At 34.9% G+C, this 14,200-nt stretch overlaps 1 long non-coding RNA gene across 1 annotated transcript; it reads right to left on the bottom strand.

Annotated features, from left to right (window-relative positions):
- Nucleotides 1-3,351: 3,351 nt before the first annotated feature.
- Nucleotides 3,352-14,007, bottom strand: LOC120355572. The gene is made up of 3 exons (XR_005573596.1): nucleotides 13,158-14,007; nucleotides 10,821-10,919; nucleotides 3,352-3,445 (listed from the first exon to the last, which is right to left on the bottom strand). It is a non-coding gene; the product is annotated as an uncharacterized LOC120355572 (long non-coding RNA).
- Nucleotides 14,008-14,200: the final 193 nt, after the last annotated feature.

Here is a 14,200-nt window from a genome sequence, read left to right as displayed (position 1 = left end):
AGCTATCCAACCACAATAGTCTAGCTCTTTGAAGTAGCGATATTCGACATCAAACCAACGAAAATGAATTGTTATGCAACACAGTATTCAAAGTAATTCTATGATTGTTCTGCCGGTTCTTGGAATTATTGGTGTTCTTTCATCTCATATTATATTCTGGAGGCAAATACAATACTATTCTATATGCTATTAATGTATGAAATCACTTCACTTATATGGGCTTTAATAAAAACAATATAAAAACTTGTAGTACCCTTTAAAAGTTTCAACTTGAAAATGACCTATGGTCGAACCTACTCTTCAAATTATTTTGAAGTTTTCAATAAAGGGTAGGCCTACTACAAGTTTTTTTATATTGTTTTTATTAATTAATGTACTGTATATATACTGAAATTATAAAATATTGAAATAGTAGATTTTTCAAACAAACCCAAGAACGTTCTTGAATGATTATAGAACAATTAAAAAAAGCACTATACAATTCGGGACTTTTTTCTATCCCGTCTTCAGGTACAAATCCGAATAAATAAACATCAGTATTGACTAATTCAAGAAATATTGAAACAATGTCATAACTCAACAATGAGGTTCATTATTTTCAATCTTCACCTGGTGATGGGAGTAAGTCCTGGAATTATAGTGCTTTCAATTGATTTTAATGGTTTTATATTAGAGATTTATTGATTTTAAAAAGAAATAAAAGGTCTTTTTGGAAAAGCTGTACTATTTCCTCATCTTTGTATTATCTCTATTAGTTATTAACGAATTATTTATTTATACGCCGATGAATAATTGTGATTTTTATAATAATTGCTGACATCTGGTATTACAAAAAACTTTGAAAATTTGAAATCAGAACTCTCTGAAGTTTTCAATAAAGGGTAGGCCTACTACAAGTTTTTATATTGTTTTTATTAATTAATGTACTGTATATATACTGTAAATTAATAAAATAATTGAAATAGTACGATTTTTCAAACAAACAATAACGTTCTTTGAATGATTATAGAACAATTAAAAAAAGCACTATACAATTCGGGACTTTTTTCTATCCCGTCTTCAGGTACAAATCCGAAATAAATAAACATCAGTATTGACTAATTCAAGAAAAATATTGAAACAATGTTCATAACTCAACAATGATGTTCATTTATTTTCAATCTTCACCTGGTGATGGGAGTAAGTCCTGGAATTTATAGTGCTTTCAATTGATTTTAATGGTTTTATATTAGAGATTTATTGTATTTTAAAAAGAAATAAAAGGTCTTTTTGGAAAAGCTGTACTATTTCCTCATCTTTGTATTATCTCTATTAGTTTAACCGAATATTTATTTATTACCGCCGATGAATAATTGTGATTTTTATAATAATTGCTGACATCTGGTATTACAAAAAACTTTGAAAATTTGAAATCAGAACTCTCCTTTCACGATTAATTGCCAAGTTGCCCAAGCCTCGAAGATTGCTGAGTACAAATTGATGTCCCTCGTCAGTGAGACGCTGTCGATACGAACAAGTGTGAACTGAATTGCAATTGGCTGCCAACAGAAATTCGCTCCACTACTTGTAAAAACGCACCTGGCTAGCGTCGCAAATGTGCATCGAGCCTAACGTAACTTTTCACTGTCCGATACGATTGTCAGACGAACAGTCTTCTAGTAAAAAAAATATAGCACACCATCGATAACCCACCATACAAACCTAACCTGACTTAGCCACTAGTAACTTATACCTTTTACCCAAATTCGAGACATAACTTTTTTGAGAGCAGAGCTTCCAAACTAACGAGGAGCTCCAAAACAATGTCACAGCCTACTTAAACTCATTTTGCGGCAGCATTTTATGAAAAGGGGTTTGACAGACTGGTCCACTGGTATGACAAATGCCTCAACCTTCACGGCAATTACGTTGAAGAATAATCATCCTTTTGGTATTACAGCTCGATGTGAGCTTCAACATAGAGAAAAAAAGCATAAGGCGGATTTCACACCAAAGCTGGGCCGGGCCGAGCCGAGCCGGGCGGATCGGCCGAGCGGAATCTGCCTGCGTTCGCACTGAAGCCGATTGCCGATTCGCTCAGTAATACAAATATTGCGCAACTCACTATGTGCGAAGATCGAACTAAACTGAAAGAAGGCAGAATCCGCTTGGCCGAAAACGCTCGAGTTGGGCGTCAAGCAGACTGCACAAATCCTCGGCTCGGTCCCCGCGTTGATTTGAATGCTCCCGACTAAATCCTGCATAGCTAGCGCGCACGCGGATTCCGCTAGACTCTAATAAAGGATGGCCACTAACGATAGGACATGCATGATGAACATGTGTGTACACACATGTCGTCATACATTGTTCAAGTTAGTCAAACAATTAAAAAAAAAGATTGGGGATGAATAATTAAAAAAAAAACAAGTGAAAAAGGGTAGCTTACCTCTTTGAACCCCCCTGTGGTTGGGGAGCTTGAGTCGAACATCGTACTCATGAATGTGTTGAAAACCAGAATTCACCCACAGTATCCCTGCTTGACATAGGTGGCGACTAAAAGGGTCCCCAAGGCAACTCCATAAGTTGCCTTGCCTTCAAACCCATTGCCTTCATGGATCTGCCATTAGGGCAGTTTCGGAGGGACAAAAAGAAAAACCCAAGAGACCAGAGATGGGTGAATCTCCAGCAACAAATGTGGTTCAAGAGGCTGACCAGGTGCCCTAGAGGCAATTTGGCGACCCCACCTTCAGCGGAAGGACCTACAAAAAAGCCAGGAGTGGAACTCACGTAGGTCACGAGTTTGTGGGTGGAGAGGCCAAAACTCACCACTGCTCAAAGAAGGGCGGCCATTCAGGCCAGGCAACACTTCTTGGGAGAGGTGAGGCTTTTGACCTGCAGAGTTTTGAGGGGCAAAAAGAAAAACCCAAGAGACCAGAGATGGTGAAACTCCAGGTACAAATGTGGATCAAGAGGCTGCGTCAAGGGTGGCCGGGCGCTCTAGAGGCAGCTTAGCCACCCCTTCCTCAGTGGAAGGACCTTCAACCAAGGCCAGGAGTGGAACTCACGTAGGTCGCGAGGAGTAATCAGTCTGAAGAGACTGCCAAGCATATCACACTGGATTGCGACAAGCAACCAGGTGATGAATGGGATGTTAGCATAGGGGGAAACTCCTGGTTCTTGTAAAGGACACAGGTATTGGTTTGCCTAACTAATATACTACTTGGGAACACAATAAGCTTCGGTTGACGTGTGGGGTTATTTGAACCTTTGGATCCTTGAATCCGTCCCTTCAAAAATCATAATCATCATACCTGTTCAAAAATTTCAGTCCTGCTTCCACATATTGGTCGAGTCACTGGCCAGCCGGTAAGCTGGCTGCGTTGGTCCATGGCTGCGTCCACACTGCGTGCCCAATCAAGGCCAGCGGTAGCCAGCGACATACCATGATAGAAATTGAAAATATCAACTGGAATGAATACGATAAAAATCAATAACAAAATATCACAAAACTGATTAATAGTAGCAATTAGGCCCATAGCCTAATTCAATCACTCAGAAAAAACAGCAAATGAGACAACAAAGCAGGAAACAGAACGCATTAGTAGAGCAGTGTGGATGAGTGGTTTGCCAGCACTGGCCTTGGTTGGCCTTCGTTGGGCTGGCCTCCGCTCGTAAAAAATCGGAGCGATAGCCAAAGAAGGCCAGCGCTGGCAAACCAGCCATCCACACATTGGCCGACGCTGGCCCACGTTGGGCCAATATGTAGGTGCGGCATAATAATATAACATTGAATCAATCAATCAATCAATCAGCAACAGATAATCATGTTGGCACCTGCTTCCAGGAGTGGCATTGGACAGACAGACTGAGCTGGAATACAATAATACATCATTATGTCATAAACCATAAGTGTGGCGGACCCAACACAAACCATATTGTCTCCACCTGGACATCAGAAATAATAGATGAGAACAAAATATGAAATTAAAACATAATAAAAAATAGAAACGAATACAAATGAAAATAGAATATGAAACAAAAATAAATACGAGGAATAATAATAGAGTAAGGAAAAAATATTTGAAAACAAGAAAGAGGATAATTGACTATTAATTTTAAAAATTTACTTGCGAAAGCTGAACTAACTACACTCACTAGAGTTTTGTAATGTCTGATAAATGTCCCTTGAAGTTAATATTTTTTTTATAGTCAACTTTTAACACGAATTAAATAGTAAACAAAATGGAAGAGTGGAAAATCGTTATTATATTGAGGAACTTTTGCATGTTTAGGGTGTGTGCACACGAGAGAGGTCAGCGATCTGAGCGGTCTAGGAGGTTTATATCCATATCCTCTCAAGAACTCTGCAACTTGAAACATCAGGCGTTCTTGGTGAAATGAAATAAAATGAAGATACACTTCAGGAGGCAGACTTACGACTTTTTAGCACTTTTCTTTACTACTCAACCTCGATTTATTTTTGTGCACACACCCTAAATAATGAATCAATATTTTCGTTCCTGTAACATAAATTAAGAGCATTACAAGTTTTCAATAGGAAGCAATACTTTTCATGCTGTAATTAATCTATATTTTGTAAGAACTATGAGTCGAAACAAGGGTTATCAATATTATATGTGCAGGTTTAGTGAATTAAAATAAAAAAGGCATGCCACTTGGTCAGGGCTAGAGTTGAACTTTGGGTTTGTTCATTTACAATGGGTAGTTCCATTGTCAGTCATCATATCAGCAGTGATCATGCTATTTCGCCATTGCTTGCTACAATTTGATTAGTACAAATTGAGTTGATTCGGAACTAGCTGACTGAATCCATGAAGATTTTTGCCTGTCTGAAATTTTGGGCATAGCCTACCGCTTACTTTTTGTTCACATGTCAAAAAGTTCAAAGACTGTCAGGAAACACAATATGCTGGCAATGAAGCAAAATACAGCATAGTAAAAAGGATGCAATACAGATATGTATAAACACATTCACACTATACACTGCTCTGCTTTTGACACTTTCACTCCACAACACTACACAACTTGAAAGTTTTTGTCCCCTTCAATTTGCGCAGCATAAGTGTGTTGTCAAGTAGGAGAACGACCTCTTAATTTTCATGCCGTTGTATCCTGTCTGCATGCTTGCGTGCGAAGCGCCCAATTTCTGATGAGACCAACTCCACCTCCAGATCTATGTGAATCTCGGCGTTCCGGATGAAGTTTGTAGTATCAACGATGTTCCTCAAAACTTTGTTCTGGAACCGTTGAGTAACATTCACATTGCTCTTGCTGGCACAGCCCCACAGCTGTATTCCATACATCCATATGGGTGTCAGGATCTGCTTGTTTGAATGAGATGACGATATCCATCCTTTACTAGCCTGAGTTAGGTCTTATTCGCCTCTGTACCACACCATCATTCAAATTTAGTTTGATCATTGATGTAAGGTTAAGTTATGTCAAGTAGTTTTTCCACAAGACAAACCGTCTGAAATAGAATTTTTGTATCTTGTATCAATACGACAAAATCTCAAAAGATTTTTATCGTCTATCGTTGCTGAAATTGATGCTCTAATGAGACTTAGGCTTGTGCATGGATAGAGTAGAATAGAATAGAATATAATATGATGCATGAGAGAGATAATGATGAGAGATGGATGAACTTTAGTTTCAGGAATATTCTGAACGACTGTGGAGTGAATTTCAAGAATATAAATTGGAGTTAATTTGACTGACCATGAGTGGTCACCCTTTCAATAGTAGTACCAAGTGCAAGTCGCGAATAAAATATTTGAAAATCTGATTTGATCTGATCTGATCATAATAGCTAGAGCACGCCATGGTATACACATCTACAAAATATATTTTGAACAGGTTTCTTCCACATTTTTAACTGACTTTTAATTGAGGAAGCATTGGAAATGTAATAACTATGGATTAGTGCAGAAATGAAGCATAGAAGATGCAAGTAATAGCTTACAATTACTTTCCATTTTCTACAATGATAGGTTCAAGATGCTAATAGTTGAGAATTGCTCTATGCAAGATGGTATAAGACCATTTTAATTTCAATTATCAACATTTTTATGAGTGTATCTTAATTTTGAATATCTCAAGTTACCAAGTACTGAAGGAATAATTTCAGTAGATAATTTAAATGCCATAACTGCATATTTTCATGAAATTGGAAGAATATTCATATCAGAAAATTTTTTAATATGAGATTGCATCTAATTGAGTATGGAATGATACCCTTCTTGGATCAAGCAATTCTCTTATACAATAATAAGTTAATAGAAAGCATCTTTTACATAAGAAGAAGGAAAATCATTAGACAATAACTCTGTCCTTACAAAATTAACAATCAATAGAGCATTGAACAGTTGTAACATGAATTGAGTAATCTATAGGTTAAGCATAGAATATGCATGTAACACAGTTTCTTTTCATTATCTTTTCTATATTAAAAACACAATTTTTACATTCATTAGTATTTTTCTCATCATTTCTATTTCCATTTTTTAGTATTTTTTATTTTATTTTTTATTTGTAATTTTTTCTAGTAAATCTTTATTTCTTTTTATCTTTTTTCTTTTATTCTATTTTTTGTAATTTTTTATTTGTATTTTTTCTAGTAAATCTTTTTTCGTATTTTTTATTCTATTATATTTTTTTAAATTTTCAATTTTTTTGTTATTTGTAATTTTTTCTAGTAAATCTTTTTTATCTTTTTTTGTAAATCTTTCTTTTATTTTTCCATTGGATTTGACAATAGCTTGAAGATGCTAGGTAGTTGAATTGCTCCATGCAAAAGGGGCATTAGACCATTTTTATCCAATTATCAACATTCTGTGATTTCTATATGTAAACTTTAAATTTTGAATAGCTCAAGTGACCAAAAAGTACTGAAGGAATAATTTCAGTAGATAATTTATATGCCATAATTGCATAGATATTTATATGAAATTTAGAAGAACATTGTTATCAAAATAGTGTTTAAACATAAGATTGCAACTATTAGATGGTCTGATACACTTCTTGCATGAAACAATTCAATCATCTAATACAATAAGTTGATAAGAAGCATCTCGTACAAGTAAAAATGGTAGGTAAATCAATACAAAATGACTACCTTTACAAGATTAACAATCTAAAGTCTAATAGAGAAGCATGAAAGATGCATGTCATCCAGTGACTATAATTTCTGTAATTTCTATAAGTTTGGTATTAAATACAAAATGTACGCATTGAAGATGTCTGTGAATGTAGCACATTTACATTTTTAATTTTTTTACAAGTGAAAATGATATTCAATAGTGGCAACTTTGTAGATGTGTATAGCATAGCGAGCTCAGGTTTAACTGAACTAGATAAAAATGTCTATTTTCTGTTGATAGAAAAAATACATACAACTGGCAAACTGGCAAACGATTCCAAAGAGAGAAGACTCTAGGATTGCAAAAATGAGAGAGATCAAGTGCTTTATAAGAGCTTCTGCAAGCATTCGGTACTGCTTTTGGATGGGTGACCGCTTCAAAAATGTTTTCATTCAAGTATTCCTTGCGAATATTGTGATTATATAATCCATCAAATATCGTGAATATTATTAATCCACCAAAAACTCGGTGATTTGTAAACTATCAAAAATGAAGGCTCATTCATCTCTCAACATCATCCTTAAGATTGACTAGCCCAAGCACCAAGACACAAAAGGCGTATCTCAGAAGAGTCGGCACGCCTCGACAGAAGAGGAAGCTCTCCGATTGGCTGATTCATGATACCTCAAATCAATTGGCCAATCGGAGAGCTTCCTGTCCTGTCGAGCCATGCCGACTCGTCTGAAAAACGCCTCATGTGTCTCGGCCCTAAAGGTGGCATCTGGATCTCGGTATTAACTTCTATAATATAGCTTTCTATATTTATATTCTATAGCTATTCTGTATATTTAATCTTTTCAATACTACAGCTTTTACTTTCCTTGCCCTATTACCACAGGTAAGGAAAGTATTGCTTTCCAATAAAAATTAAGGTATCCCAATTTCCAAATTTCTATACGTTACGAGGTCCCCTGAGTCCAAAAAAGCGGGTTTTGGGTATTGGACTGTGTGTATGTGTGTGAGTGTGTGTGTGTGTATCTGTGTACACGATATCTCATCTCCCAATTAACGACATGACTTGAAATTTGAAACTTAAGGTACTTACAATATAAGGATCCAACACGAACAATTTCGATCAAATGCAATTCAAGATGGCGGTTAAAATGGCAAAAATGTTGTCAAAAACAGGGTTTTTCGCGATTTTCTCGAAAACGGCCCAACGATTTTGATCAAATTTATAACTAAAAAAGTTATGGATAAGCTCTATCAACTGCCACAATTCCCATATATGTAAAGGAGCTCCACCCCATCTATGCAAAGTTTGATTACAGATTCCCAATTATCAGGCTTCAGATACAATTTAAACAAAAAAAATTCAAGTGGAAAAGATTGAGCATAAAAATCTCTACAATTAATGTTCAGTAACATTTTCACCTAAAATCGAAAATAAGCGCGAAGTTCGAGAAAATTAGATTATTCAATTGCAAACTGTTGATTCTATTAAATCATTCACTATGCAGAGATAGCAGACCTCGTGTGTCTGCAGCGTTATTGGCCTGTCACCAGCTGACTCAGATCTTTGAATAGTAGACTTGAGATGCGCTTGAACACTAGCGTCAATTTATCAATTAACGGCAAGGAAAGTTGTGTGAGAGCCACACCAGATTTCTTAGTATAAAGACTAATGAGCCAATTTTTACTTTCCTTGCCCTATTACCATAGGTAGAGAAAGTATTGCTTTCCGAAAAAAATTAAGGTACCCAATTTCCAAATTTCTATAAGTTTCAAGGTCCCTGAGTCCAAAAAAGTGGTTTTTGGGTATTGGTCTGTATATGTGTGTGTATGTGTATGTATGTGTGTGTGTGCGTGTGTGTGTGTGTGTATGAGTGTATGTGCGTCTGTGTACACGATATCTCATCTCCCAATTAACAGAATGACTTGAAATTTGAAACTTAAGGTCCTTACAATATAAGGATCCGACACGAAAAATTTCGATCTGATGCAATTCAAGATGGCGGATAAAATGGTGAAAATGTTGTCAAAAACAGGGTTTTTCGCGATTTTCTCGAAAACGGCTCCAACGATTATGAACAAATTCATACTTAAAATAGTCATTGATAAGCTCTATCAACTGCCACAAGTCCCATATCTGTAAAAATTTCAGGAGCTCCGCCCCATCTATGCAAAGTTTGATTTTAGATTCCCAATTATCAGGCTTTAGATACAATTTAAACAAAAAATTCCAAGTGGAAAAGATCTTGAAAATCTCTTCAATTAATGTTTTGTATAATTTTTACCTAAAATTGAAAAAAAGCTTGAAATTCGAGAAAATGTTATTATTTCAATTACAAACTGTTCGCAACTGTTGATTCTATTAGATCATTCACTATGAAGAGATAGCAAACTTCGTGTGTCTCCAGCCTTATTGTCCTGTCACCAGCTGGCTTGGATCTTTGAATAGTAGACTTGAGATGCGCGGGATACTAGCGTCAGGTAATAAATTTTCATAACGGCAAGGAAAGTTGTGTGAGTGCGCCACACCAGATTTTTTCTATCCTAACATACTACTTGATAAATGAAACCGCGAATTTCTCATTAGAAGCTCTTACTGTTTTTGTTGAATTAATAAGTACATATTAATAATTAAACACCTGTTGACTGCACTAAAAGTTAGATTTCACGCAATCACTGCTCTGCTCTTTCACTGGACACTACTTGAACAAGCACTTCACTGATTCCAACGGTTTCCTCCTTTTGAGCCTCCGCACCAACCCTCCATTGTCTAGCAGCTGGATCGCCCCTCGTGCCTCTCCGCACCCTCTAGACATCAGATCAACGTGCAGGTCCCCATGAAGATCGCTGTTCCTGACATACTAAGGAGAATCCACATTGTTCCTCAGCACCTTGTTTTGGAATCGTTGTATGTCATTGATGTTGCTGTCTTTGGTACACTACCAAAGTTGTAAACCATACGTTTATACTGGCTTCAATATCTGTTTGTACAGGAGTACTTTGTTTCGGATTGAAAAGTTGGAGTATCTTCCGCTCAGCCAATAAAGATTCTTTCCAAGATCTTCTCTCTTCTTCTTGGCATGAGCCTTCAGCGAAGCTTCACGTCCAAGGTCATCATACCCAGATACTTTGCATCGTTAGCAACTTGGTTGTACCATATCCATTTTTTTGGAAAACTTGTAGCTATTTTTAAAATTCAACTATTTTTTGACAATTTAACACTGTTAGGAACTCACTAAAGCACAATATTTTCTTAGAGAAGATTGCATACGGTATTTTGTTTTATTACAGTGCTGTATTTGGCTTCATTGCCAGCGTATCATGTTCCCTGGCAGTCTTCTTACTTTAAGACAAGTGAGACAAAAAGTAAGCGATAGACTATGCCCAAGATTCTAGAATAGGCAAGAGATCTGCATGGATACAGTCAATTACTTCTGAAACAAACAGTCAACAAGTTCAGAATCAACTGAATTCGTACTAATACAATTGTAGCAAGCATGAGCGGCTCATGCCTGTTTGGACAGATTGTAAATATAATTATATTTATACTATTGCAGTCTCAGATAATCAGAATGATATAAATTATTGTGTCACATGAAGCTCAATTGCACGGTATTATTTTATAGAAAAGGTGCCACCTTGTTCCTGTAGCTGCACACCTATTAAGGAAAAAGTTGTGTGTCAGACAATAATTTCAGTCAAATGATAGGAATTCGATTTATTACTAACCTCATGAAGATATGCAACTCCATCCTCTACATCAGATTTGCCAGTTTCACAGGTTCCACTAATATTTGAAGATTCAACATTTCCACTAGTTTTCATAACCTGAAAAATAAAAGGAAATATTCAATGTTCATGAATGCAAATGAAAAAGTTTGAATGCCTATTTCAATTTAATGGATTCGGGTTCCAAGATTTTCAATAATGTTTGTGAAAAAACCCTTTCTCTATATACTCCCAATTCAAAAAAACTTGCCACAAAAATAGTAAAGGAATAAGTTATTCAAAAGGAGACATGATGATACACTTCATCAATAAAACACCTTCAAACTTAAGTTGCTAGGTAGGATTAAATGATTTCATTCAAAGTACCAAATGATTAAAAGTTAAACATTTTGAGGCAAAACTTTACTTTACCACCCCAGTTAGTTGGCGACAAATTTATGGTTGCAATCGATTTGGGATATTATTTTGATGATAAGATTATAAAAAAAATTTGCGTCACTCATCTGTAGCTAATAATTAAACCAAGTACAAAGTAGATTTATAAAATATTTGGAGCTTCGACTTACAATAAATCAGGAAAATGGGTATTCTCTATTCTATGTACACAACTTAAAATAACATCTAGGAGTCTCTGATAGTTGAATAGAGCATGGAGAGACGAGACTCTATGCTGTGTGCCACTCCTGAAAAACCTAAGCTAATCCTAACACCTAACAATAGTTAGTTGGCTGCTATTATTCTAATCTCATTTTTTAGCATGAATAAATGAAGAATTACAAATGAATACTGAATTTACATGGATTATACAATTAACTACGTTTACTTTGAGATATTTTGTTGAGAATCGAATGATTTTTATATGAGTGTAATGGCAATCAACCTCAAAAAGATTAATATTTATTTCAAAATTTACTTGGAATAATGTCAAGTCTGCTATTGCATTGCAATAAAATGTTAGATTTCCATTCATAATTTTCATAGGTGAAATGTCTATCAATAATTGCCTTGTAGTGAGATTGTCGTGTTGGCGTAGTCAACATTTTTGGTGGGTTGGGCACATAAAATATAATTGGAAAAGCATAGAGTTTTAACTTTTTCCACCCATCTGCTCGCTGTGACTCTCATTGACTATCTTCAAAATGTACCTGAATAAATGAGATTGAATCAAGTTAATTCACGTGAACCCCAAAAATTCAACTTATTTGACAAAAATACAGTAAGTTTTCAATTATGATGTACTAAAAAATAATTGACAATCTGTAGATAGGATGGCATTAATACACAAGTACCATGGGTACTAATGCAACCACAGTTACAGTTTATCTTTTATCTCAACGTTATTAACATTTAACCATTTACGTATTGATTAAGTTACCATTTAACGTTATTTACTACTTACTAACAATCGACAAAATAAAGTATAGTTTTCAAAATTGATGATGTAGAATAATAATTGATAATCTGTAGCTGCAGTGGCAATAATACACTAGAACCTAAATGGGCAACTCAATAGAAAAAGTAAGTTTGTTTGAAAATATAGAATTACAGTAAGTGAATTACAGCCCATACTCAAATAATCAGCATAATGATATGATCCTAAATTGGCTTATACTGTTGCTGTATAAGCCAATCCAGGATCATTTAGTACGGATCATATTAACAGTTAATTAGTTAATAAATAATACTGTTTCAGCATCGAGTGATTCGGAGCTTTTACGGTTTAAATTGACAAATTCACACTTTCTTTTAGTTATTGTACTTTCGCCACTTTCGATAATTTACCAAGAAAGTAATATGCATAAATATATGTGATTAAACTCATTAGGGTACTTATTAATATCAACTACAAAGTAATTTTAATATATTAAGAAAGACTATTATTATATAACATACCGTACTGAAGCAAAGCTTTTAGGCCATGAAGGGCTCATTGTAAACATTGACTGTTGAGAACTTTTCATCACATAATAATGTCTGCAAGTTGTTAGTACTACATTGACTGTTGAGAACTTTCCATCACATAATAATGTCTGCAAGTTGTTAGTACTAACATATAACATATAATAATCAAAAACTTCATTAAAACTATAGTAGTAGAATCTATTTTTGATATCATATAATGTGAAATCATTTCTCTTATAATAAATTGAAATTAGCTACCATAACAATGCATGCTGCCAAATTATAACCTACAAGTTACTCAGCATTTTCCAATTTGAAAAGCTAGGTTATGATGTATCAATTTCTAATTCACATTAGACATTTTTAACTTGTTCAACTTTTAACTTATAGTTACAGAATAGTATAAGTTGAAGTCATAAAATGTGTAAAACTCACATCACATAGTCTTAGAAGTTGGAAGTTCGTTTCCACTATTGGTACGTCTAAAATGTTGTACTAAAATCTCTTCTAGAACTATCAAACGGAAAACGAAACGTGCGAAAGCCTTTGGCATCATTGTAACAACAATTTGGTGCGGAGCAACCCCCATAAGTGTTATTTTATTAAAATTACAGTGGCAAAACTAGCATACTCAGTGTATGTAAACACGTATGAAGAAAGAAAGTCCGAAACCGAAAGTCTAAAACAAAATGGCGACTGCATGTGCCTTCGTCATCGTCACTGCCTTCTAATAAGAAGCAGTGCTACCACTTGCCAACACAGAACTGGATGGTGGCGCTGATGAGCATAGCATGTCTGGTAACAACACTTCTTGTAAAGTAGATTCTACATTGTAAAAATTGACCGATAATCAATGTTCTCGAAATAAAGCCTACATTCACAGAGTATTTTGCAGAGAAGATACAGATTATAAAGTAGAAGGAATACTTTCCTCTTTCTTCTCTGTGTACAGATATAATAGACCTTTCTTACAATTTTCACGTCATTGTTTAATACTAGCCTACTTGTATTCTAGGGCCACATTGGGTCAAATTACTTGAAAATAATTATAAAGTTGAAAATGTTGTGAAAAACAAATATTAAAAGGGGAGCTTTGATTTTGAATTTTAATGACTCTATCTTTTAATTTCTAATAGAGTATTTTATGTGGGGTATTCCCATTCGATTTGATAGTTGAAGAATAATTCCAGAGAACCCCTTTTTTGGAAAACCTTTTTATATGAAAAACAATACATTTTTTTCAGAATGTTCAATCCATTTTCATGTTTTTTTGAAATAAACTTCTATCTCCAATAAACAAAATAATATCTTCATTTCAGATTTTTTTCCAATATTCATTCCTTCTAATAGGATTATTCATTGTTGCACTATAATATCCAATCTTTGAAATATGGTGGTTGAAGAAGTCATCAAGACTCAAGTTCTTCAAGATAAATAACCTTTTCTCAAGTATGCAGTCTGGTTTCCACTGAGGGAGG

This window comes from Nilaparvata lugens, unplaced genomic scaffold (assembly GCF_014356525.2).
Source record: "Nilaparvata lugens isolate BPH unplaced genomic scaffold, ASM1435652v1 scaffold2900, whole genome shotgun sequence".
Lineage (NCBI taxonomy): Eukaryota > Metazoa > Arthropoda > Insecta > Hemiptera > Delphacidae > Nilaparvata > Nilaparvata lugens.
This window is presented reverse-complemented; position numbering and strand designations above follow the sequence as displayed.